The sequence below is a fragment of the Tasmannia lanceolata genome, unplaced genomic scaffold, assembly GCF_043159265.1.
Source record: "Tasmannia lanceolata isolate RefF3 unplaced genomic scaffold, GAP_Taslan_0.1 ptg000012l, whole genome shotgun sequence".
Taxonomy (NCBI): Eukaryota; Viridiplantae; Streptophyta; class Magnoliopsida; order Canellales; family Winteraceae; genus Tasmannia; species Tasmannia lanceolata.
Genome location: NW_027518689.1, coordinates 29,591,600 through 29,597,105, shown reverse-complemented (window position 1 = coordinate 29,597,105; position 5,506 = coordinate 29,591,600). Strand labels below are relative to the sequence as shown.

Sequence of the window (5,506 nt, the reverse complement as noted above, 5' to 3'; positions counted from 1 at the left end):
TATCCTTTAGAAATTGTCTGTGTCATGAATTATGACTACCCTATGATCATGCTCATTCTTTGGCATTTCAGCCAATGTAGATTATGTAGTCCTTGGGAAATCAGTTATGTGCCTGTGTCCGAGTGGTGTGTTATGATAAGGTCATGGAGAAATAAGAGATTAACTATGTTCATGTTGAAAGAATGAGGGACCAGAGAATTTTGGTTTGATATTGGAATTTTCCCTCACCCATTCTAAATGGAGATGGGAATTGATTTGTTTTAATTAGATGCTTGTTGTGGTGGAGATTTAGAAGCTTGCTTTTGTTTTTTCCCTTTAATTGCTATCATGTTTGATTAAAAGCTTGAGTGAAGTTTAAGTTCCCTTGTTGCTGGACATATTGGTGCTATTATAGTACTTTTGGGCTTCAACTTTTTAGTCCCTTGTTCATGGCTGAATGCTCCAAGGCATGTTTAGCTGATAATTTTGGCATCAGCCTTTCATTTGTATGAGTTACAGCAACTTATTAATCGCCTGTCATGTTGTTACTTCTTTCAATTTTGAGCTCAATTGTGTAATCTCAACCCAAAAGTTTCCTTTCTCCAGATTAGTGACATGCTGCTTCCGTTTAAAAAAAAAAAAAAAAAAAAAGATTCTCCTTCTTGCTGTCTGTCAGAAAGTGTGGGTACAACTTTAGGAAGGGTTTGGGACTTGGTGACTGAAATCTGGAAATGGTGTGCTATTGTTTTTAAAGGTTCTGCACTGTTGTCGCTATGGATCTTTGTCATCCAGGTTTTTTTTTTTTTTTTGGTTTACTGTTTGAGCTGTTGGTGATTGTGCCAATGCGTGTGCCTGTGGACGAAAGTCCATTTTTCTTCCTGTATCGGGATTGGGCATTGGGACTCATCTTCTTCAAGATCTGGACCAGGCTGGCTATGTTGAATCATATGGCGTCCTTGGTGGATGAAAGTTGGAAAACAAATTTTCAAAGAGTGAGAGGCGATTATCTTCTCACGACTACGGGGGCTGTGGGCTTTGCGTGAGATTGTCATCCCCATCATGGTAAAGCTGCTGACATTCTTGTGTGTGCCCTACATGTTGGCGAAGGGCTTGTTCCCTGCACTGGGCTACCCACTATTAGTTAATTTTGCCGTCTACCGGTTTTCCTGGCTGGGTTGCCTTTTCTTCAGCATTGGCTACTTCTGTGCCAAGAGATTCCATGTCTGGTTCACCAACCTTCACAACTCCATGCGGGATGATCACTATTTGATCAACTGTAGATTACATGACTTTGGAGAGGACACAGTGGAGAAGAGGAACAATGCTAAGATTGTTCTAGAGATGCAAGAAACTAGGGGGGCGGATACTGGCCCGGGCCCACTCTTGCACAAGCAAGAGGCTGATGTTGGGCTGAGATTGATGCATGCCGATGGCCAAAATCACCTACAAGGAGGTGCTGCTTAGCTGGGTTTTGCCATCCTGTGGCCACCGCCCCTTGTGACATCTTATGGGTCCTGTCCAAAATTTAGAGGTTTCTCATTGTTTTGGGTGTGCATATGATACATATAGATGGTCTATAAAAAGAAAGTTTAACACCTACATTCCCACCTGAGATCCCAAGTCATAACCCCATCATTATGTGGCTTGTTCTAGTGAGCTTTGTGGTGTAAACCATAGGATAGAAAAATAATAATCTGTAGTCTATTATATCATGCTCCGACCGCTTTTCATTGTAACTTTATTGGATGTATTACTTGTTGCTGTATCATTTTTCTACCTGTAATGTCATTCTCAGTTAGAAATCATCGTTCTATTTCTATAAGCCTCTAGTACAACTGCGACAAAATTGATGATATGAGAACAATAGTACTCCTTTCTAATTGCTGTTGATGTTGAATATTCCTCGTCATATACTTGCTCACATAAGACAGTTTTTTTTTTATAGAATGCAATGAGTACATTTCATTGAATTTGCATTGAATTTGTTTGGTTTCATAAAGGCAACTGATAATGAAATGTGTTTCTTTTACCCGACTTTGGTATTATATTACTGAAATCAAGTGAGTAGCTAAGTTTGTTAATATTCACATATATCATAGCACTGTCTACTTGCATTGTTTTCAGGTTGCTCCTTAAATCTGCTGATAATTTTTGCCAACTAATACATCTATGTTGTGATGGTGGCATAGTAATAATGAGCCGGTTTACATTTTTTCATTCTCCCTGTTTATCAAGAAATGTGTACTTTGGTGATGTTAGCATTCTTTTGAGGTTAGTATATTATGTATTTGGAAGTTAGCTTAGAAGTCGAAGGACAGAGATAAGCTGGTGGGCTATGATGGCGATAGTCGGAGCCTCCCCTTTAGAGAGACAATTTAGGTCTCTATAGAGCTAACCCAGCTTCTTAGGACTTGCTCAGTCCAAGTAGCGTTCCTCTCATTTGTATAGTAGACTTGCTTAGTCTTTTAGATGCCTCTTAGATATTAGTAGCCCCATTCAGTGATAGGGCGATGAAGGCGACAGCCCAAGCCCATCTTTAGGGGACTCGCTCAATCTAAGTAGCGCTCCCCTCTTTTGTTTAGTGGGCATACTCAACCTTTCAGATATGCCCCCTATTATGCATCAAAATTTATAAAAATCAGAAATATCATTTGTATAATCTATTAAATTTTTTTTTAATATTCTTCTCTTGTACTAAATTTTGAGTTAGGTTCTGAAGATGAATTGACTGTCCAGGTGAGACTATTTTGAAAGTTTATTTTACTTAGGCTACCCAGCGGCTGGTCTGGGCTAATTAATTTTATTTCAATAAATTGTTTAATTGAAGGAGGAAATCAGATGACTACTCTATTCGATATTATCGACATGAGTACTGTCTGATTTCAAGGCGGTTTGTAGGAATATTATCCTGTGTATTTGTGATATCAGATGATTACTTTAGCATCATCTGATTTCACCCCCATATCGGGGCAGTTGTACTTGTGGTTGGGCATAGAAGTGTTTAATGTTGTTTCTTGCTTTATTAGGCTATCCAGCGGCTGGTCTGGACTAATTAATATTGTTTATCATTGTATGATTGCTATTATTACAGATTGTGCACTCTTTAGTTGTAGATCATATTTTGCTGATATTTGATTTGTTTTTATAATAATTGATTGAAATTTGCAATTATCTGGTAGCATTTTCCTCTCTCTTTGATTAGACTAGCACAGTCTTTTAGATTTCTTTAGATATTATAACTTGTACTAGGAGACATACTCTGTCTCGTTAGGCAATTCTCCTTTGGAGGCAGGCCTCATTTGTAGAATCCTCTCTGAGATTGCCTCGATTTTCTCTATGTTAATTAGAGACCAATTTGGTCAATTAGTTGTCTTAGCCTTGCTTCCCCCTTTGCAAGGGCAATGATAAGGTTGCTTAGAGCCCATCTTTGTGTGTTTGGGAGACCCGTCCGGTCTCATTCTCTCGTTAATCCTCTTTGTGTGCTTTTTGGTTTTGGAAGAGCACCCTACTCGGCTTGGCTTCATACCCCTACCCTTATGGGTATTGGGTTGCACATTTGTTGCACCCTGATGGCTAGGTAGCTGTCCGGCCCGGTTGGGTGTTCTACCTTTGCCAAATGTGCACAAGGTCTCTTATTCCTTTTGCTTGTAAGTTTCTCCTTAGTCGATAGTCCATTCGCATAGGAGTCGGCTTTGATTAGAGAGTCTTTGACTCATTCATCCTTTAGATGGTGTTATTAGAGTGCGCCGTTTGGTTTTGGAAGAGCACCCTACTCGGCTTGGCTTCATACCCCTACCCTTATGGGTATTGGGTTGCACATTTGTTGCACCCTAGGGCTAGGTAGCTGTCCGGCCTGGCTGGGTGTTTTACCTTTGCCAAATATGCACAAGGTCTCTTTTTCCTTTTGCTTGTAAGCCTCTCCTTATTCGATAGTCCATTCGCATAGGAGTCAGCCTTGATTAGAGAGTCTTTGACTCATTCACCTTTTAGGTGATGTTATAGGAGAGTCTTTGACTCATTCGCCTTTTAGGCGATGTTTTAGGAGAGTCTTTGACTCATTTGCCTTTTCGGTGGTGTTGTAGGAGAGTCTTTGACTCATTTGTTTGTGTGATGTTGTTATCAGTGGAGTCTTTGACTTGTGTTGTTGTCAATGGAGTCTTTGACTCATGTTTCCATCTCTTTTGAAGAGTCTTTGACTCTTGTATCCCTCATTTGCTATCTTTTGAAGAGTCTTTGACTCTAGTATCTCTCAGTTACTCTGTTTGAAGAGCCTTTGACTCTTGTATCTCTCAGTTGCTCCTTTTGAAGAGTCTTTGACTCTTATATCTCTCAGTTACTCTGTTTGAAGAGTCTTTGACTCTTGTATCTCTCAGTTACTCTGTTTGAAGAGTCTTTGACTCTTGTATCTTTCGGTTGCTCTTTTTGGAAGTCTTTAGCTCTTTTATCCTTCAGTTGCTTTTATTAGAGAGTCTTTGACTCATTTATTCGTCAGTTACTGCTATTAGAGAGTCTTTGACTCATTTGCTCTTATAATAGTATTATTAGAGCATAGTTTCCCCTGTTAATCCTAGGGTTCGTCCCTAGGGTGTTGTTGTGTATATTCCCTCCGGTCTTTGGCCAAAAGGGTGAAAACATCAGAAATTTTAAAATCCATAAACATTGAAATCATTAAAAATCTCAAAAACATTAGAAACTTAAAACATAAAAAATGGTTGATTTGTTGTAAGTGTTTGGTAGGTAGAGAGTTCGTTTCGAACTACGTTGGCTTGATCCTCTTCCACGAGGTACGTAGTGCAGCTCGGGATTTATATCCCAAGTCCAGCCAAACTTTTGTAGATAGCATTTTAAATCTTTTCGAATAAGCAACTTTTAAAACCTTCATTTTCAAAAGATCTTCCTCTAGAGTTAGGAGTTTCTCCTAGATAGAGATTTTTAGAGTTAGGTTGTGTCTTTTGATAGGTTGTTTGTTTGTTTGTTTGTTGTGTGATTGTTTTAGAGTTAGGGGTTTGTCCTAGAGTTATAGGAGCGCCTCCGTCCGGTCAGTTGGCAATTCACATCGCCGACTGATGACTAGAGTAGGATACGCTAGTCCACCCTTGGTTTTCCTTAGGAAATACAGCCTAGTTACACATAGGTTGTAGGAATCACCTGCATTAGCCTAGGGCTAATCTGCATTTAGTTAGGGCATATAGGGTGTCCTAAAATCCATAATTCACTGGAATTTAAATAATCGTACAATAAACTTTAATAATTGGTCCGGTCTTTTAGATCGAGTCTAGGATAGAAGTCTAGGTGTCTTAGGCATCCTAGCTTAGAATAGGTGCGAAGAACTACGTTGCCTTGATTCTCGTGGAGGCGGGGATACGTAGGCTTCTTTGGATGAATACCAGACCATCCGAAGACTCGGGCTAATAATTTAGAGTCTTAGGATTTATTATGTTATTATATGTTTTGATGTGTTTTCTTACTTTCTCGTACTGATCCTATACCTTTTGCTGTGGCTTGCATGTGTTTGCACATCAGAACT

General features: G+C 39.4%; 1 pseudogene; it reads left to right on the top strand.

Annotated features, from left to right (window-relative positions):
* Nucleotides 1-752: 752 nt before the first annotated feature.
* On the top strand, nt 753-1,443 carry LOC143888708 (putative E3 ubiquitin ligase SUD1 pseudogene; annotated as a pseudogene).
* Nucleotides 1,444-5,506: the final 4,063 nt, after the last annotated feature.